Genomic DNA, 21,953 nt, shown 5'->3' on the forward strand with positions numbered 1-21,953 from the left:
AGAAACAACAAAAACAAACAAAAAAAAAAAACAAAAAAAAAAAAAAATCCAGAGAAAAAGCAAAAAAACACCGAAAAGGAGTGTCCAAGCAAGCAAAAAAGTTCCAAGCTCCCTAAGTTCCTTCTCCCCGCTTAATTCTTTCTTCGTTCTTTTCTAGCCAGGTTGATACTTCATTAGGGGTGGAAAAAAACCTAACCTCCCCCAGAGCTGAGACGCGCAACCGTGCCGGGTATAGTAGCGCGTAGTTGATTCTCAATTGCTGGCGCTTGCGCTTGCATTCTCCAAATTTAGCTCTTTGCCTCTGTAACTCGGGGGAAAAGTCTAGATAAATTGAAATCCTGGCTCCATTGTGCTGAATGTTCCTTTAACTCTCTTGCCTTCTGTAAAATGGTGACCTTGTCTCGGAAACATAAAAGTTTAAGAATAAGGGGCCTGGGGTGGCCTCCTAAGGCTGGGGCCCTGGGGGCTATCCTATGTGCGCGCTCAATAGCGAAGGTGTTTGAAAATGAATCCTTGCCAAGTTTCTCCTTCAGCCAATCTTCCATAAATTGAATGGGATTATTCCCCTCGCAGCCCTCTGGGAGCCCTAGCACCCTCAGATTTTCTCTACGCAACCTGTTCTCCATATTATCCATTTTCTGTAAACAGTCCTTCAGTTGGATTTTCATGAGTGCTACTTCTTGTTTTAATGGATACACATCATCTTCCATTTGACTAAACCTCTCCTCGAGGGCTGTTGTCCGGGTGCAAACTGCACGCACTTCTCCCTTAACGGCAAGTAATTCATCTCTAATGTCCTTAAGTTGCTCAGACACATCATTAATTGATTGCTTGCAAGTATTGACAGCCAAAAAGATATCATTAAGGGACGGCTCCCCCTCTTTTGCCGATCCACCCTGGCCTCCCCCTACCGCCCCCTCCAGACCCAAAACCTGTTGCTTTCCCGGAGCCCCACCTGCTGCCGGGCCTGCTAGTGGCATAGCTGCCAAAGTCCCGTTTTTTCTTGGGTCTGGCTTCTCCTCCCGGGGTGGCCAGCTTGATGCTGACCTCCCCCTGTACTGCTGGCCTTTTTGGGGGTTTGGTTTGGGGTATGCGCAAAGCGCTCCAACTTGGCGGCCACTTGGTTCCCCTTTTCCTTGGCTCCGCGGGTTCCAGGAGCCCCTGTCCCTTCTTGAGCTAGCCCGTCCTCCATCCCTTTCTTCCTAGTCATTCCGGCAGGAATCAATCCAAAACTCTGTCCTAGGTCTGTAACAGTTCTTGTTTCCCACTATATCTGCAACAGTGGATGACCCAGTGGAGCCTATATGCTGTGATATGTTGTGGGTGAGCATACAAGGCAGCAGCCAACACACCCCTCCAGCGCCATGAACAGGATCCTCTGCTGTTCAGGTCTTCCAGGGACTCTCCAACACTGCCGCTCAATCCCGGATGACGGCGCCTCCCTCTCTCACTGTGACAGGCGCCGCTGATGCCGTTCTCGGGGGAGCTCCGTGTGAGTCGCCCTGCTCTGTAGGGCGGCGTGTAACAACCGCAACGGCTTCTCACGATGCTCCGGACGTTCCCCCTCCTCAGTGCTTCCGCTCGATCTCACCATCCGCTCGGTCTTGTCATATCAGGTGTGGGGGCAGGAGCGAGGGGAGAGAGCAAGGCACGGCCACAGCGCTCTCCCTCACCTCCGCATTGGGAACATGTTACATGTTCCACTCTAAAATCCGGTGGAACATGTAGCGTGTTCCCAAAGGTGAACTTATACTTTGGGCTGGGTTCACACTAATGCAAATTGTTTTCCTTGCACCCAATTCGCATGACAGAAGCGTGTGACCGGCTCTCAATGGAGTCGGTTCACACATCTCCGGGGCGGGCTCGGTCTGAATTGCAGAAGGGTCCTGTGCGTCTTCTGGTTCATTTCAGGTGCAAATTCAGCCACAAATACGGACCTGATTTGCACCTGAAATGGTGAACAGGGATGCACCAGACCCCCTGCTGTGAGCTGCGAATGCAGTATATGTGACCATGACCATATGACCATCCACATTAAACCCAGTCTTAATTGAACAAGGTGAAGTTAGAAGCTGATTGACTACCATGTACACTACCATGTTCACTGGCCTCACGATTCAATTCAAGTGCGATTATCCGGTCCACGATTCAATTCCATTCCATTCCGCGATGCATCATGATTACTGCGCACGGTTTTCATCCAAAAAATTCAAGTAGTCAGAAGAACTCTATTTTTTTTAAATTTGATCTGTTCTTAAAAAAAAGACAACACTCCCTGCATGTAGCAAAGTGTAAACACAGCAGAAGAGGAGCTCCAGACTGCCCCCAAATGACTACAGAAGATGGTCAGAGACTGCAGACATGATACAGGAGATGGTCAGAGACTGCAGACATGATACAGGAGATGGTCAGAGACTGCAGACATGGTACAGGAGATGGTCAGAGACTGCAGACATGGTACAGGAGATGGTCAGAGACTGCAGACATGATACAGGAGATGGTCAGAGACTGTAGACATGATACAGGAGATGGTCAGAGACTGTAGACATGATACAGGAGATGGTCAGAGACTGTAGACATGATACAGGAGAGGGTCAGAGACTGTAGACATGATACAGGAGATGGTCAGAGACTGTAGACATGATACAGGAGATGGTCAGAGACTGCGGACCTGCTGAACCTGGTAAGGCAGGTGCCAGACTGTCCTATCCAAGATGATCAATACCCCGCCGCCCTCACCACTAACCTGTTCCCATATAATACTATTACCATAGCGCTCCCCTGCCCAGTGTCACCATGGACCAATTCCATCCTTCTCGACCAGCATCCACACAGTCCTCTGCTCTTCCCCCCACCTCTACACTGAGCATGCAGATAGGGCAATAAAACAAAAAATGGTGTGCAGTGCTTTGTGGTGACAAATGCACAAAAGAGTCTTATTAAGTAGTGAATAAATATAGTCCTGAAATAAATAAATCTGTGATATGATTAAAAGAAATCGTTTGTGTATTCAAAGTAATTCCAGTGCTGAGTGTTTTCTGCTGTGTTCAAATCATTCCTGATTTCTGGTGAATGATTGAACGAGTGAACATTCGTACAATTTTCTGCTAGTGTGTGCACAATTTTTGACAGCCAACTCTAAAAGAATTTCCGAAGGGACAAACTCCAAGTGAAAGACAGCACGCGACCAGAAACGACAATAAAAAAAGCCTTTGTCGTACGAGAATTTTCGTACATTTTCTTCCTCGGTTTCCGACTTGCTGTGAAACCACAAGGAAAATCAGACAATCTTTCGTGTGTGCTCCACTTAGGAGGCAGCCTCACAAAGCAGTAAATCTCAGACAATTGAGTCTTGACTGTTGGATAACAGATGTTGTACACCCTTATCAACACCCCTCTTAACTTCTACTCCCATTCTCCCAATAAACAAGACCACACCAAAATTTGGAGTAATAAAGGCCGTAGCAGCCTACTTTATTTAACACAATATATATTTATAACTTTCTTATAAACTCTGTCATCAAAAACAATAAACAACAAACATCTGTTACTCAATGAAAAACCTTAAACTAAAGAGCGTTGGTCTGCGCTATCACTTAAACTCAGTCTGATGGTCATCACCCATGTAGCACTGCGGTACTTATTAAAATGTCTCAACTAGGCCTCAAGCCGACAAGCTGGCTCAGAGACTACCAATTCCCAGAGTGCCCCATTATCACTTCCCGGCTAACCTCCGTTAACCGGGAACCAAAAAACATCCGGATCCATAACAACGTTAGATCCCCCACTTACTTTTTCCATTTTCCTTCCCTTGCACAGACCAACGCCCGCCACTGCATCCCACGAGTAATACCTTACTCTTGGATGCCCCTCCACACCCGAATAGCTCGCTGTATGCCATCTTGTAATCCTAAAGTCCATAAATCTATCCCCACATTAAGGTGGACCCCATCAGGTTTCAAATACCTCCACGTTTCGAATTCCAATTCTAGATGTCTAATTGCTAAACAACCATTGCGTACCATAAATCTGCTCACCTCCCTATTAATCTTTTTTCTGGCCCGATTCACACCCTCCACCGACCTGGCCATTCTCCAAGATGTCCGAGCCACCATGTCCGACCATATAAAAATAGTCTTGGGGAATAATTCCATCAAGTGCCACAAGTCACATTTGATGTTGCGCGTGATGTCTACCATGGATCTTAGACCTAGGTCATTGCCGCCAACGTGTAAAACTAACACGTCAGGTGGTCCCTCCCTCAGGGCATATTTCTGCACCTCAGGAAACAATCTACCCCACAACATTCCGGGTATCCCCAACCACTTAATAGAAACCTCCCTTTTATCAAAACCTAACTGTCTGCCTTCCCAACGAGCATCCCCCCTTCTTGCCCCCCAACACACATAAGAATGGCCCATAATTCAGACCATTCCAGGCGCCGACCCTGTAATTAGAAGAAGACAAGAAAAAACTCTACTCAAACACTATCCTGAAAGAAAAGACCTTTCATGACTAAACATAAATACAGTACTACTCCCCTAAAATCCCTATAACTCTACCACCAAATGAGGCCTTACGTAAGACTGGAACCTGTTCGATTCCCACTGTCCAATTCGTTTCACCGCCTCCACATCTAGCCCATTTTTGGCTGCCTCAGTAGCCGCTCCTATTCGAAAAGAGTGGGACAAAAACTCCTTCTCCTGTAATCCCACACCTTGCAGGCATTTTCTGAAAACTGTTACGAACTGAAACCTAGATAAAAGGCTCCCGTCCAAATGCACTAAAAAGGGGCCTTGGAAATCTGGACGAACTTGCAAGAATTCCTCGACCATGCCCACCGGGCACAGGCGAGATCCCTGAACCGGGTAAACCCTCACTACCCTGCCTCTCCCTACTTGATCTGTTTTTGACCTCCTTATAACCAACGTTAAACCTTCTCGCTCCAACTTAACCTCCTGACAGCCCAATCCCCCTCGAACTGTTTTTGACGGACTAACCAGTTCGCTGATCCTGAACGCTCCAAAAAACGCCAATACAAAAGCCACCTTAAACAAGGCGACTTCATACTCTGAAGAGCATACCTCCCCCAACTTTGCTACAATACTCCCCAAAATCTCAAGTCACCGGTCTTCTGGAATCACGCCTGACTCCCAGCTTCCTATACCCCTTTAGCGCTTGACGCACCCAAAAATCTTTCGTAACATCCGGCTGACCCTGTAGCTTAAAGAGAAAAGCCAACCCCGCTAACTGCGTATTCAACCCAGCTACTGACCCATTTTCCTTGCCACGTAATATAGCAACAACAAATGCAAAGACCTCCCTGACGGCTCCTCGCTGACTCCCTGGACAAAAACCATCCACTCCCTCCATACCTTAGAGTATGCTGCCCATGTGGCCCCACTTACCGACTGCTGAATCCATCCAGCGATGGCGCCAAAGGTATCTCCCACAGCCACTCGGGACAAGGCACCCCTTGTTGCTCCGCTTCCGGCGCCAACTCTCGGAACCTGTCCCACTGGAAGCGAGAACGCATCAGCTACCACATTTTCTACCCCCGGTAAGTGAACGGCATGAATGTACACATTCAATTGCAAACATCGTAACACCAAATGCTGCAGCAACTTGATCACTGGCGGAGGTGATGCTGTAACCCTATTTATCACTTGTACCACCCCTAAATTGTCCCCGTGGAAACACACCTTCGGATCCCTGAAAGATGTGCCCCATAGTTCCACTGCCAGCAAAACCAAGTTTTTTGTGAAACCCTCATCTATCCACGACTGAGGCCAAGGACCTGCACTCCACCGGCCTTGAAAAAACGCCCCAAAACCTGTGGACCCTGCCGCATCAGTGAAGAGCTCCAGGTCAAAATTACTGACCGGTCCTGACATCCACATTGCCCTTCCATTAAAGGATTCCAAAAAGGTATGCCATACCCGTAAATCCTCCCTGTGCGATTTAACCAATCGCACGAAATGCCTTGGTGATTTTACACCACTCGTGCTAGCCGCCAGCCGGCGGCTGAACACTCTACCCATCGGAAGTATGCGGCAAGCAAAATTCAGCTTGCCTAAAACCGATTGTAACGTTCTCAGTTGCACCTTCCTCAAACCAATTAACCCTGCGATTTCTTTTTTCAAATCTTCCAATTTGTCTTCCGGCAACCTACATTCCATTGCCTCTGAATCCAGTACAATGCCTAGGAACATGATGACCGTGCAAGGTCCCTCCGTCTTTTCATCAGCCAATGGAATGCCGAATCTGTCGGCGATATGCTGCAATGAAGCCAATAACACCGCACAGATTCTAGATGAAGCCGGGCCTATGCATAAGAAATCATCCAGGTAGTGAATTATTGAATTCACTCCTGACACATCCCTCACTACCCATTCCAAGAAAGAGCTGAATTGCTCAAATATCGCACACGATATTGAGCAACCCATCGGTAGGCATTTGTCCATGTAAAACTCACCTTTCCAATGGCACCCCAGTAACCTAAAGCTTTCCGGGTGTACTGGCAGCAGCCGAAAAGCTGATTCCACATCTGCCTTGGCCATCAAAGCTCCTTTTCCGTAGCGTCGCACCCACCTCACAGCGGCATCAAATGACGTATAAGTCACCGAGCACGCCTCCTGATCAATGGCATCATTCACTGATCCCCCTTTTGGGAAGGATAAGTGGTGAATGAGCCTGAATTTGTTGTGCTCTTTCTTGGGCACAACACCTAACGGTGATACCACCAAATCTGCTAATGGTGCCGCATGGATAGGACCCCCCATTCTCCCCATTGCAACCTCCTTTGCCAGCTTCCCTGAAACCACTTCCGGATGTTGCAATGCGGACCATAAATTTTTGGGCACCTGGGTAACTACCTTCATCTCGCATGGGATCCTAAAGCCCACCGGGAAACCCTCATCCAGTAACCTCGCTGCTTGTCTGTCGGGATACTTACCGAGAAACGGCCGCATCCTTTCCACTTTCACCGGAGTCCTCCCTTTTGTTCCCAATGTCACCGGTTCTGCCTTTTCCCTGCTTAAAGCATCTAGATGCAGGATGCGTCCCCCCGCAGCCAGAGCACTCATGCTTATACTTACATGACGCACCAAACTTACAGGCTCCAGTGTTGTACTGCCAACAAACCCCCTTTTTGTTTCCAGCCGAATGTCCCAGGGCCGAAGGTCCACCGGCTCCCCCTGAAAAAACTGGCTCGGAGCCCTCGCCGTCGTCATCAAACGCATCCACAAGCTTATGTCTTTGTGGTCCCAACGCAGCTCTGGACGTATCGCTCTCCGCTGTCTGAACTGCTTGTCGTATCTCAGCCAAGCCGTTCCGCCATACACTCTATATGCCTCCCCTATCGCATCCTGATAGCAGAACAATGCCGAACAGTGCTCCGGGTGCTTCTCCCCTATTGCACTTGCCATAATTGCAAACGCCTGCAACCAGTTGGCAAATGTCCTAGGGATCAACCGATACCTCCTCTTCTCTTCGTCTTCCTTCTTGGAACTATCTGGTTTAACTCTATCCAGGTTAAAGTTCTCTAAAGGTAGTAGTGAAAATATTTCCACATACTCACCTTTCCACAACTTCTCCCGCACCTCCTGTTTCAAGTGCGCTCCCAAAGGCCCTTCGTAGCACACATACACCTCACAACGCGCTGCGTCCGCCAGCCTGGTTATATCCTGCCTCTCTGCTGTCTCCCCTAACCCCGCAGCTTTTTCCTTCCCCTGCGTAACGTCACTAACCATGGACTCCTGGGCGGGTACCGCCACCACAGCCGTTGCTGCAGGCGTCCCCGCCCCCCGCTGTATTACCGCTCGTCCTGCTGCCCCCCGCTGGCGGGACCCACGCAGCTGCCGGGCCCCCCGCAGGACGCTCCGCTGCCTCAAACCTCTGCACTAACTCCTTGATGCCTTCCAAGAAACCCAATAAACCTGAGCCCCCCACCGCCGGGACAACCCCCCCCCGCACTGGCCTCAGGCCTACTTATGTCATGTCTTACCCTGCTTCCCACTTCTAACCCCAATTGCTGGGACTTACCGGGCTGCACAGGTGTTGCCCCATCAGCCGACCTTCTGCTCTCATCCGCGTCTGTGCTCCTGGAAAGGGGGGCCGCCTCCTCTTCCCATCCGGACGTCCCATCTAGCTCTCTTGGACCCATCTCTCCTTCCTCTGCTGACGAAAGCCCGCCTGGCATGGTGACCTTGGCTGCCGCAGTCTTCTCCATCCTCTCCCGCCTCCTTGCCGCGTAACCTCCCGCCGACTTGTGGACAGCCTTGGCAGGACCGGTGTGGGATACCGCAGCGCTGTTGGCCTCCGCTCTTCCTTCTGTCCGCCCAGGTCTGCCTCTGTCCTCCCTCTGTTTGTCCCCTGCCGCGGAATTAGCCAGCCCAGGGACAATTGCCGTTTCTCTGGCCGCAATGATGTTGGAGCCCTCCGCCGTCATCCTGGGGGCGGGGCTCGCGCTCCCCGCACGTCCTCCTCTGCTAGGCCTGCCAGCCGTTCCCGCTCGTGCCCTGTGTAGTGCCGCCGGGGCCGTGGCATCTCCGCCGCTAGATCTGCCTGCCTGCCTTCCTCTTAGCCGGTGGACATCCCTGTATCTCCGCTCCGTGATTTCTCTCCTGTCTCTGTGCCGCCATTGAGCGGTCCGGGGAGAAGCACTCAGGCGGCCGGGACCTCCGCGCTCTGACGCCGCTCCTCTCTCCCATACTCGGCTGTTGTTCTGCCCTCTCCATCGCCGCCCCGATCGCTTCCTGTAACCAAGCTGTACCCCTCACCGCCGCTTCCGCACGCAGTTGGGCCATGAGATGCTCTACTTCAGCCATGCTGTACAGAACTTTCCTCCACTTTTCTGTTAACCCCTCCCCACGAGTTAACCTTTATATATAACCCCTCCCTTCCTGTCCCTCCCCCTCGGCTCCATTTTAACACTCCCTTCCCCACACTGCTACCACCGTCATGCACGCCCTACACTTAACGCATTGCATGCTGCATTTCCGGGCTTTTCTTTCTAGGATGTTTTTTGTTTCCCTCTCTGTAGGTAGAAAAACTGACAGCAAACACCCTCTCTGATCAGCTGGTTAAACAGGTTGTAAAGTCCCCAGGTTTTTCACCTTAATGCATTCTATGCATGAGTCTGGGGTCACACCATTACAAATTGGATGTTGGTTTTTTGCCGCGTTCAATTTGCTTAGCAGGAGATTGTGACCGGCTCTCTATCTGTGGAGCGGCTCTGATGCAAATTGCACAGTGCATCTGGAGCTCTGTGCGTCTTTTTTGGTCTGTTTCAGGTCTGAATTCAGCCCAATATTCAGGCTGAAATCGGACCTGAAACTTTCAATGGAGACGCACCGGACTCCTGCTGTGAGCTGTTGCGATCTCCAGTGTAAACCCAGCCTGCAGCCCCCCCCTTTCTTACCTGAGCCCGTCCGTTCCTGCGATGAGCACAAGCCCAGCGACTCCAGCCGCTGTCTCCGTCCTCATTGGATAGATTGATAGTTTTCGAACAAATCCAGTGACATGAGAGACGAGAGTGGAGTGGGGGGGGGGGGGGGGCGAGTTCTGCTGTCTGTGTTAATGGATGCAGCATCAGGACCCATGGAAAGCGGCTCTCCGTGGGGGGCACCTGATGAAGAGAAGCCTGGAGCACTGCCAGGGCACCCCAGGAATAAAGGATCGGGGCTACTCTGTGCAAAACCCTTGCACAGAGCAGGTGAGTATAACATCTTTGTTTAAAAAGAAAAAAAAAAAACCTTTACAATCGCTTTGATAAATGGACCTTAAGGGGATATACCCACCTTACAATTAACCCCCTCTTAGACCTGCCCCAGGCTGACACACACACACACGCGCATATATGTGGCAGAGAGCGCTCATCGGAGTGTTCTGGCATCCCCCCTCAGAACACAATAGGTCATCCCTGAACTAACCTTGCATGCTTAGTAAAGCCGTTCTTCTTTCTTCTTCCTTCTTTCTTCTTCCTTCTTTCTTCTTCTTTCTTCTTTCTTCTTTCTTCTTTCTTCTTCCTTTTTCTTTCTTCTTTCTTCTTCTTCTTCTTCTTTCCTCCTTCCTCCTTCCTCCTTCCTCCTTCTTTCTTCTTCCCCTTTTTTTTTTTTTTTTTTTTTTTTTATTTCAACCTGCGGGGTTGAACGAATAAAAACTAATAGTGTTTACCCGGCTTTAGTCTGGTTTTATATGTAGCACCCTGATGTTTAGGCAGGGTTGCTAAAAAAATGTATTTGCCAAGTGATAGTTGCCTTGGCCAATTGTTAGGTCAATTGATTTCGCCCTAATTCTGGAATTGCTGCACTTCTCCTTCTGTCACTAGATGGCCGGATGTCTGGTGGCATTAGATAAGACAAGGGCATTGCAAGGACAGATTAGGAATGAATGGGGTGTGTCAGCCAATGGGCAGGGATTTTCTTGGGTCCCTTGGCCTACTGGGAGAACCTATTTATTTGGGTGGAGTCAGGTGATCGGGGTTCTGTGCCACCTGGACGGCTGTCTGGGTGGACGTGTGTTGTATTGTCCCGGGTTGCTAGGCCAGAAACCTATGGCCTATCCCAGGGACATCTGGCTGCCAGAGACCACAGTGAGTGAGCTGAAGCCAGTACCAGAGCAGACTTCTCGCCAACCGGGGACGGTGAAATGGGAAAGCATTAGCAAGTGCCAAGTCAGGGACCCAGCGGGACAGCAGAGGTGACACTTGTGGAGTGCCAAGCCAGGAACCTAACATGTCAGCAGGCGTGAAGCTTGAGGAGTATCTGTGTGTGGCAAGCCAGGGACCCAGCAGTGAAGTGGGGGTGACGCTTGGGGAAGATACTGAGTGCTACAGTGAATGAGCTCTCTTTCACATAAACGATCCGTTCAGGTCCACCTGTCAGTTTTTTAGGCGGACCTGAACGGACCCTCCATAGACCTCTATGGAGCGTCGGATGTCAGCGGTGACAAGTCCGCTGACATCTGACCCGCTCCGATCCGAAAAAGGTGTAACGAAGGAAAAACCTACTTTTCCATCCGTGATCGGATCGGGTGACGACGGACTCTACGGTCCGTCATCATCCGATTCCCCCATAGGGGAGAGTGGCACTCTGACAGGTCCGTCGCAGCACAGTGTGCAGCGACGGACCTGTCATCTGCCTGCTCAGCGGAGATCCACGGAGCGATCCCCGCTGAGCAAGCGGATGTTCACGGAGCGGATCATGAGGGATCCGTCCCGTGTGAAAGGTTCCGAAGTCTAGTGAGACTAGGAGTGTGTTGAGTGAAGACCCACAGTGAGTGAGTGTGGGGTAAAGAGAAGTGTTCGTGTTGCAGTTGAATACCTTTACCATTAGTAACAGCTACAAGATTGTTGCCATAGGAGACAACGGTCCTGCCTATACAGACGTGGTGTCCGGCTGGAGGCCTTCACCTGTATTGCTGTCTACCTATAGAAGTCCCAACAGTGGTGGCTGGTGAAGTTTTAGGATGGGGGAGCGCCAGACCCTGCCCTTACTTTTTGGCCCCTCCCACTTCCCATAAGCCCCACCCCTTATAGAATCCACCCACTCCATCCCCTGTATTGCACTTGCTTCCACCCATAGTGTCAGGAGTATACCGCTCAGCATCACAGGACAGAGTATACAGCCCCAGAATCACAGGACAGAGTATACAGCTCAGCCTCACAGAGTGTATATAGCCCAGCATGACAGATACGGTATATAGATCAGCATCACAGACACTGACAGCACACTTGCAGCACCCGAAACCCCCCACCCCCCTGCGCTGGTGGCTCGCGACACACTCACATCACCCTCACTGCGGGCGGCTCACGGCACTACAACCCCCCCCCCCCAGCTGGTGGCTAGTGGGAGACTCGCAACACCCCCAATCTGGGTGGCTCGCAACACTTAGCAAAGTTTACTCCCACCGCGCAGGAGGTCCGGCACTTACAAGGTATTCTCTCCTCCTCTCCTGTGTCCCCTTCAGGCAGCTTCCTCCGCTCTGTTCCACTTCCGCCAAAGCGTTGGGCATCCAATAGGGACGCCTGGCACTTTGGCCAATTGGGAAACAGGTCTCACTGACATGCTTCCTGATTGGCGGGGAGGCACTGTGGTGTGCAAATACCCAATTGGGTGGGATTAGGGCGCACTCTTCTGCGCCCCAAGCCCACCCTATTTTGAAGCCTATTAGAGCCTCTGGCTCTAATCGGGTGCTTAAAAAAATACACCCCCTCCCGCCCCGCCATAGGAGTCCATGTGTCCGGCATCCTGAAAGGGGCCAGGCAAATGGATAGGGAGGCAGCATCGGGGATAAGGGGGGGCGGCGCCCGTGCACCCACAATGCACGGGCCACCACTGAGTCTCAGGGTCTGCAAATTAACATTGCATCTACCTAAGGATGTACTGGCCCTAATCCTCTCTCCCACAGTTCTGTGTAAGAGACAATAAATCTTTGTGTTCAAAAAGTGTCTGGTGCCCACCTGTTCATCTTGCATTATACCCACCATGCCTTGTAACCCACTCTACACTGAAGGATGTTAGCTGTCCCTAAGACCTCATGTACACTGCTATGGGTAAGTGGATGTTTAGGAGTAGTTGGGAGTTATTTTTAACTCTGTTATCTTATCAGTACATGTACAGAGGGTCATTTAGGCCGGTTCACACTGGTGCGATGCGAAAACCCTGCAAATCCACTGCGGGTTCCCGCATCGCACCAACTCGCATGGCAGTTCACACTGCCATATGCGAACTGCTGGGGAGTCAATACATTGTTAACGACACCCCCATTTCAGCTTGCATATCGCACTGCGAACTGACAGTTCGGACATGAATCGGATCGCACAGGTGTGAACAGCCATGCGATACGATTCTGGTCCGACCAAAAAAAGGGTCCTATGCGTGTTTGGACCGGATGCGGTGTGATATCAGCCATACTATCTGTATGGCTGAAATCGCATCGCACAGACATCGCATGTCATGTGAACAGCAGTGTGCTGCGAATCACATGCGATGTCTGGCATCGCACCAGTGTGAACCGGCCTTACAGTCGTTTTCTATACAGTTGAGTTTAGAGGCATTTTTCTGGAACGCAAAAAAAAAGGCATTCAGAAGCTGAGTTTACAGGCATTTCAAGCGCTAAACGTGGTAATTCGCATTTAGCCGCATTTCATTTACAGGCATTTTTCATTTTTGGCTATTTAAAAAAGAGAAATTTTTTTTTTTTTTTTTTTTTTTAAACGCTTCTAGACGCTAAGCGCGGCATGTAAACATGGCAAAACGGACATTTTTAAACGTGGGTTACTATCTGTCAAGTTAAATCATTCAGGAGAGGTTGTAAAAACGTCCTGTGTACATGAAGCCTAATGCTGGCCATACACTATACGAAAAATCGGCCGAAATTCGGTCATTTAGACTGTTTGTTTTTCGGCCAGTTAATGGGCACAAGATCGATAATCATTGGGACGTTTTTGAGCTGAAAAAACGAAGGACAAGTTTGGACATTTTCTGCTGAACGAACAATAAATGAAAAGGTTAATGTGTTTCCCGTCCGTACTGTTTGCACTAGGTATATTTAAAAAAAACAAACAAAAAATGCAGTCATTTATGTCCACTGAACGATTTATCGGTCATTACATGATGGCACCATCGTTTTCGCTCACGACCGAATGTTCGTTTTTCGAAAAATGGGTTCGGCCGATTTTTCTATGGCTGATTTTCTATTTTTTGTATGGCCAGCATAACTCTGAAGGTCACCATTGTGCTTCAAGGGCCCCAGGACTTTGCTACATGTAGGAAAGTAATTCGATTTTCACTTTCAATAAACTTTCTTATCTTTTTATATGATTGTATTTCTAACAATAAACGTTAATCCAAGCTGTACTCCTGATTCCTGACAATCTAGTAAATCTGGGAGTGCAGTACCCTTTCCTGGATTAGGCTGATAATCAAGAGGGATCCTGGCGAATTAATGGGTGATTTTAAAGCTAAGCTTCAGGTATATTAAAAAACAAAAAAAAACAAAAAAAACCTTGCTTGCAGGTATTTGTTCATTTAAAAAGACTTGGTATCCATGTAATTACAATCCTCTGTATAGCAGAGCTGAGACTGGGAAATGGAGAAACCTCACAAAAACCTAATCAGCTGTGCTGCAGTGCTCATATGCCAACGCTGAACATGTTGTTTGGAGGGATGAGCAGAGTGACAGAGATATGAGTTCATTAGCCTGCTGCTTCTTCATTCACTGTGAGGTCACAGGCTGGGGTGGGGAGGGGAACTAGCTGTATTATGTAACTGAAGTAGAAAAAAGTCAAGTCTTCATACTGGCTGTGCAAATCTCAGGAAACAAATGGCCCGGAGCAGAAGTGGAACTGGGAGGAGGGCCAGCATGACTGGGGTGGGTAGTGAGGCGGAGTGATAAATGGGGGTAGAAAGAATTAAGAGGCACTTACCTGGGATTGGTGGGCCTGAAGTTAGGGGGTGTTCCCAAGGAAGTTGTAGGGCGGTGGCAGCTGGCAGTGGTCAGTTGGAGCCCGGGGGAAGCAGAAGAAGGAAGTTTTTTGGTCCTTGCTCGGCACCTAGGAGACATTGTTAGCATAGGGGATCTCAAGTCCTTCTTGTCCCATCTACGTGAGGAGGCAGCAGCCAGAGGTACTGACTGGCTACAGGCCACAGTCTCCAGCTTGATTCAGGCCCCCAGCCAGGGATCCTCTGGCGCACCCGCAGGCCCCCCTCCTCATAGTCGCCCACGTGCTAGGAGATCCAGGCCTCCTGAGCGTTTTAGCCCGGAGGCGACGAGAAGCGTCCGTGACCGTCTTGGGAGCCCTACACAGGACCCTTTTGTGCCATCGGCCAAGCGGACACCTGCTTCGCCCAGTGTGGTGGCCGGAAGGAATCCCCAACCACGGCAGACCCGGGGTGGGGGCGATGTTGCTAGGCCTGCTCTCACCCCCCCCCCCCCCCCTCTACTTATCACGGATCCAGCGCGGCCACCTCCGCGGGCTCCCCGCCCGTTCCGAGGTTGGCTCGGCAGGGGAGAGAAGAATCGGCGGGTGCCGGCCTGATGCCTGGAGCGGCCGGGGCCTCTATTTCATGCAGACGGGGGCAGAGAGGAGCATCAGCTACGGCACATTGCCATGATGGGGGCCTTACGGAGGATCGGTCCAGGTCGGTGGCTAGGCGGGCTTCCCCAGCCCGGCCCAGAGCTCAGCATGGAGGTCGCATGGAGCGGGATGACGTCTCTGCAGGGCGCCCGACAGTTCCAGAGGATTCATCTTTTGCGGCCTACTCGTGCGGACCAAAAGGAGGCTCAGAGCTCGGAGGACAGCATGTCGGAGGGTGAGGTCATTAATCCGGAGGGTGGAGAGCTCCAGGAGGCGGTGCATGGAGCAGGACTTGCGGCTGGATGTCCCGTGGGGCAGCGACAGCCAGGTATGAACATGTCTTCTGTCCTTTCTTTGTCCTCTCCTGTCCTTAGCCTAGGGGGCTCAGTGAGTGTGGTGGGGGTGCTGGGGGGTCTGTGGTTCCGAAGATTGGCACAGATAGTTTGGGTAATGGTACAGGTTCCCCTCCCCTGGGGGTAGCAGTGGCGCAGGAAATGGGGGTGGTGCACACCTTGTTGGCTGGCTTGGGGGAGGTTTTGGCGTGCTGCGAAGCTGGTGCACGGCTGGTGGCGGACGCTTCCCCGGTGGTGGGGTGAGCTGCAGCCCGCACTTCCGCAGCTCAGGGTCCTATGTTGGCGGTGCCCGGCCAGGTCATGACAGCCGGGGATTTGGGGGCGGTGGGTCAGGGGCGAGCAATCCCATAGTTCCGCTGACGTCAGCGGCAGTGACAGCCAGCACATCTGCGGCGGTAGCAGCTACCGTTGCGGCTGGAAAAAGTATGGTAGCGGCAGACGGGGTGCGTTTGGCAGATGTCGCCAAATGCGAAGTATATGTCTGTTTTGAGGGCCCTTTGGGCGCTCATTTAAAGTCGGAGGTGAAGGAGCGCATCTGGAAGGGGGAATACGTTGAAATTTTCTCTTTGTTGCCCTTGGAGAAGTTTAACTTGGACAAAGTTAAGCCAGACGAGAGCAAGAAAGAAGAGGAAAAGCGGCGCTACCGGTTGATTCCGTGCACGTTTGTAAACTGGTTGCAGGCGTTTGCGATTTTGGCAGGCGTTATTGGGGAGAAGGCCCCGGAAAACTGCTCATCTTTTTTGCTACCTTGATTCCATCGGGGAGGAGCAACGGATGTATGGGGGCACTGCTTGGTTGCGTTATGATGAACAATTCCCTCAACGGAAGGCAGTCCGCCCTTCTTTGCGGTGGGACCATAAAGACATTAGCCTCTGGATGAAGCTGATGTCCTCTCCCAGAAGTTCGTTGCCCCCCTTTCAGGGTGGGGCCGGGGGTTCAGCCTCTGCTGGGCAACTGGCCGGAAGTCGCATGGGGTTCTGCTGGCAATTTAATGCTGGTACTTGCAAATTTGGGGCGAAATGTCGTTTCCGGCATGAGTGTTCCACCTGTGGGGGATTTCATCACCACTCTCGGTGTTTTAAACAAGGATGCAGAAAAGGGGGCGATTCTGGAAAAAGGGATGACGCCGGTGAGAGTAAGAAGGATGGCTCCCTTTCTAAGGCGTTATCCTAATCGGGAAGCGGCTGAGTTATTGGAGTTGGGTTTTACTGAGGGTTTCAAGTTACACAGTCATCTACAGGCGGTTCCGCCTATAACTGACAATTTGAGGTCGGCTAGAAAGCATCCGGAGGTCGTTACGGAAAAATTGTTCAAGGAAATTTCGTTGGGTCGCATAGCTGGCCCGTTTGAGTTGCCGCCGGTGCCTAATCTGGTTGTCTCCCCTTTGGGTGTTGTCCCCAAAAAGGAGCCAAACAAGTTTCGGCTCATTCGTCATTTGTCTCATCCGTGAGGGGGGTCTGTTAATGATTCCATTGATCCGGACCCCTGTACGGTGTCGTACACGTCATTTGATACGCCGGTGGCCTGGGTGCAGCGGTATGGTCGGGTAGCGCTGTTGGCCAAGACGGACATTGAGGCTGCTTTTCGCCTCTTGCCGGTCTATCCGGATGTCTGCCATCTGTTGGGCTGTCGGTGGCAGGGTAAGTTTTTTTTTTTTGTTGATAGCACACCCCATGGGTAAACATCTATCTCATGTTCCTTGTTTGAGCAGTGTAGTTCCTTTCTGGAATGGGTGGTGCGGGATGTTTCGGGCCTGTCATCCGTCATTCACTACCTGGATGACTTTTTGTGTATAGGGCCTGCGGAGAGTTTGGTCTGTGCCTCCCTGTTGGCTACAGTTCAACAAGTTTTCGAATCGTTTGGGGTTCCTTTGGCCGCCAACAAGACTGAAGGTCCGGAACTTCGTTTCTTGGGTATCATCATAGATACCATGGCTATAGAGTGCCGCTTACCTTTGGATATACTTGAGGATTTGAAGGAGGAGGTGGCTGGGGCCTTACAGGGCAAGAAAATTCAGCTTCGGGCCCTGCAATCTCTTTTGGGCAAGTTAAATTTTGCCTGCTGCATTATGCCTATGGGGCGCGTTTTTTGCAGGCGACTGGCAGCGGCCACGGCCGGTGTCAGGGCACCGCATCATTACATCAGGTGCAGGATCATAGGGAAGATTTGAAGGTGCGGGACTCCTTTTTAGCTTCCTATAATGGCTGATCTCTTTGGCTGGGGCGGGTGGTTTCGAATTTTGACTTTTAACTTTACACTGACGCGGCAGGTTCAGGTGGTTTTGGGGCTTTCTTTCAGGGTCGTTGGAGCGCAGGGGAGTGGCCAGCAGCATGGAGGGAGGCTGGTTTGGTATGCAATCTGGCAGCATTGGAATTGTTTCCCACCGTGCTGGCTGTTGAGCTCTGGGGGGAGGATTTCAGGAATCGCCGTATACGTTTTCACTGTGATAACCTGGGGGTGGTACAGGCCATTAATAACAACAGTGCTTCTTCCCCTCCAGTTGTGCGCTTACTGAGGCATCTGGTTCTTACTTGTTTGCATATTAATTGTTTTGTGTCTGCTGTACATGTTCCGGGGATTGATAATTCAGTGGCTAATGCGTTGTCTCATTTCCAGTGGGACAGATTCAGTCAATTGACGCTGGAAGCGGAGCTACACTGGATTCCTTGCCCCGAGAGGTTATGGAGCATCACATTGCCACTGCCCAGTTGTTGATTCGTAAGTCGGTCTCTGCGGCTACTTGGACAGCGTACAGCAAGGTTTGGCAGCAATGGGAAGACTTGTTAAGGGAAGTTGGGGAATGCTCTCACGAAGAGCGTGGAGTTAGACCCCGGCCTCGTATATGTCGCGGAAATTAGCTGGACTGGCTTTTATGTTCCAATTGGCATGGAAACGGAATGCGACCAAGGCATTTATGGTTCGGCGTGCTATGCGGGGATACCGCATTGGTTGGGCAGCTGCTGACACGAGACGCCCTGTTTCTTTCACGGTCCTGGGTGTCGTGGTAGGTCAGTTGGGTAAGGTTTCTGTGTCCGGGTATGAGAGGGTTTTGTTCCGGGCTGTTTTTGTTTTGGCCTTCTTTGGGGCTTTTTGGGTGGGCGAATTGGTTAGTCGGAACAGGAAGGGTGAAGGTGGCCTGGGAGTTCAGGATGTGTGGGTACGGGGTGATACTTTGGGTGTGTTCCTGAGGCGATCTAAGACGGATCAGTTGGGTAGGGATGCCCGGGTAGAGTTGAAGGCGGTCCCTTGCTCTCCAATATGTCCAGTTGCAGCTGTGGGGGATTTCTGTCAAATTAGGCCTCATGGTCAGGGAGTTTTCTTCAAGCATGAAGACGGGACGGCTTTGTCCAGCTTCCAATTTCAGGCTGTGTTTAAAAAAATGTTTGGTCGCAGCGGGGTTGAGGGCGGAGAATTAGTCTTCCCACTCTTTCTGCATTGGAGCAGCCAAGGAGGCGGTCCGCTGGGGATTAGATGAGAAGGCGGTGCAAAGTATTGGGCGCTGGGAGTCTGCTCGATTCCGATCGTATATCCGCCCTCATTTATTGTAAGTGGGGGGGGGGGGGGGTTTGCTTGTGGCTCCTCTCTCTCTCCTACTTCCTCAAATATTCATGTTTGTTTCTTGTAGGTCATTGATTTGGTTAAAGGGTTATGTTTCCTTTCACCCCTTTTTTTTCTTTGAGATTCAGAAGCCTGCCTGGTATGGATCCTGGGACACTCCTATGTGTATTGGGGTGCCAGGAAGGCGGATGTCCAAAAAGGGGGCAGGTTCCTGGGTTTGTCTGGGGAGGAGGGCATTGTGTGTTGGCTTGGGATTCCAGGCATGCTATGGTCCAGAGTTGTGCCTGAAATGCATAGGTACGCTCGATTGGATCGCCCCCCTGATGTGGTTCTATTACATGTGGGGGGTAATGACCTTGGTTTGCGTTGCGCATGGGAGCTGATCCTAGACATTAAGTTCGATCTGTTGCGACTACAGTCTTTTTTTTCCCAGATACCATTTTTGTCTGGTCTGATATAGTGGCTAGGACTGCTTGGCATTTGGCTCGTTCTGTCGCTGGTATTAACAGAGCAAGGGTCAAGGTTAACAAAGCGGTAGCCAAGTTTTTCTTACGCAATGGGGGTTTGGCTGTACATCATCCGGATCTGGAGGAAGAAACGTGGCGTTTTTTTTGCGTTTGGATGGGGTTCACCTAAATGCCATCGGTATCGACCTGTGGCAGCTGGGTTTGCAGGATGGCATGCAGCGGGCTTTCCGAGTCTGGAGGGCGACACGTACGTAAGGTGTCACGTTCGTGTGCTGTGGCGGGAGGTCTATGGGGTCTTTGAAGGCGGTGCTTAAAAAATAATGGAGGTTTAGGGGGGGGTTGGGACCATCTGGAGGGATGGGTGTCCCTTCCCTTAAGAACAATACTATGGTAACAAAGGTGTTTCGTTTGGTTGTATCTGGAAGGAAGTAACTGAAGTAACTGGTTGTCCCTGAGCTTGCGTAATACACGGCGTAGGACCTTTTATGGGGTGTACCGATAGAACTATTTTGGTTGAGAAATAATTTGCCCTTCAAAGACCTCTAGATCAGGCAGGTTTAAACTGATTTGTATTTGGTTTAAGGTTTATGTACAAAATGTATTATATGCATTTACGTTGTACGTTTTTTGTGTGAATTTTTGTATTCTATTTTTGTTGTAATAAAAGAGGCTGCTATGGCCATTTGACTCCAAAAAGAATGTGTCGTCTGGTCAATGGTTGGTAATAATTTAGAAGGGGTTGATAGTGGAGAAAACGGTAGCCTCAGTAAATATGCACATCCCTTAGTCATGAGTGGACAGAAATACAAATGCTTTGGCAGGTAAAAGAGCACCAGTTAGGTTGGGTATAATATCTGAAAAGTATATCTGTGATGAAAAATGTTAGTTAAACTTATTTAATATAAATAGCAGGTCCAGGTTATTGATGTCCACATCTGATTTATTACAAAGCACCTCTTCACCACTGAGACTTGCAGTGCAAGTACCATTTAGCTTCTGATTGCTGGCTTTTGGCTCGCTCCCACTCTCTGCACCTTGCTGTTGTGTAGGTTAAAAATATAGAAAATATACCACGCTGCCTCTTTAAATGTTAAACAGCAGCCAGCACAGCAAAAGAACAATTGCAAACAATATGAAAAATAGACAGGGTTTTTTTTCAGAGGGAATGCTGGGGAACGCAGTTCCGGCACCTCCACCACTGAATGTATGTAATGGCAAGGAGTGCTGGGGTGTGCTACAGTGTCTATTGATGCTGGCTGCTGGTGGATCTATTGTTGCTGGAGGGGATCTATTTCTGCAGAAGGGTTGATTGCTGCTGGGGAGTACTATTGTTGCTGGTGGGGGATCTATTGCTGGGGTGGGTCTTATGTTGCTGGGGGAACAGTTGTCGCAGGGAGGGATCTACTGTTGAGGGAGCAGTCTATCATAGCTGGCTGCTAGAGGGTCTATTGTTGCTGGCCGGTATTTTGTTGTAGCTGGTCCATTGTTGCGGGGGGGGGGGGGGGGGGGGATTTATTGTTGCTGGTGGGTCTATTGTTGTAGGCTGTGGGGGGTCTATTTTACTGCTTTTCTTGTTATCAGTAACAAATTCCATACAAATTACTTAGTACCACAAATGTTACTTGGTTCTGTATTCTCTAAAATGGGCAGTGCTGGGAGGTGGGTAGGGGGTGGAACCAAGGACTGGTGCTCAGAGGTAGGTAGGGGCAAAGACAATGGGTAACTCCCAAAAGGGGGAGTTCCTGCACCTATTCTCTGATAAAAAAAGCCCTGAAAATAGATTAAAGTGCAGTGCTAATGTATAGTATTAGAATGAGCTAAGAAAAAAAAAAAAGACAATGCTTCTAAAAAACCTTTAAAGGTACAAGGCACACAGTACATAAAACGGAGCAATAAAACAGGACTTTTTAGAGATAAGTGAACGTGATATCCACAAAAAGGAAAGTCAAACATGTGAATGAAACAGAGTCCGTAGATGAAATGGTCATGGCATCATTGTAACTTGAAAAGGCATATATCGAGAAGTTTGTAAAATCCACCACCAATTATGTGAAGGCTTAGCGGAAGGCTTGGACTCAAACAGGCATATGCCTAATGAGTCAAACGAGCTTTATGGTATAACACACCAAGAGTTAAGATATCCATGTAAACGACCTCTGGCTGGAAGTCCGATGTCCATATGGTCTTTCCAATGGCACTCCAGATTGGTTAGACAGGGAGTGAGATGAAAATATTTTCCTGTATTGTACAGTTGAGAGAGAAAAAAAATAGAGGAACACATAGTGTAATTCAATTAGGAAAAAGAGAATATTTTATTTAAGTAAAAGGAACAATCACATTTGTGAAGATAAAAAAGCACTTTTGGTAAAATTTTGACGCAATGGCATCAGCAGAGCCATCCCGATGCGTTTCGTCTGAGACATCTGGGGTGATGTCTCATTAGTTTTCATTCACATGTTTGACTTTCCTTTTTTGTGGATATCATGTTCACTT

The 21,953-nt window shown here is 49.9% G+C and overlaps 1 protein-coding gene across 2 annotated transcripts in view; it reads left to right on the forward strand.

Annotated features, from left to right (window-relative positions):
* Positions 1–21,953, forward strand: part of ANO9 (anoctamin 9) — a 161,616-nt gene that overhangs the window by 42,219 nt on the left and 97,444 nt on the right. The window lies entirely within an intron of this gene.

The sequence above is a fragment of the Aquarana catesbeiana genome, linkage group LG11, assembly GCF_042186555.1.
Source record: "Aquarana catesbeiana isolate 2022-GZ linkage group LG11, ASM4218655v1, whole genome shotgun sequence".
In the NCBI taxonomy this organism is placed as follows: domain Eukaryota; kingdom Metazoa; phylum Chordata; class Amphibia; order Anura; family Ranidae; genus Aquarana; species Aquarana catesbeiana.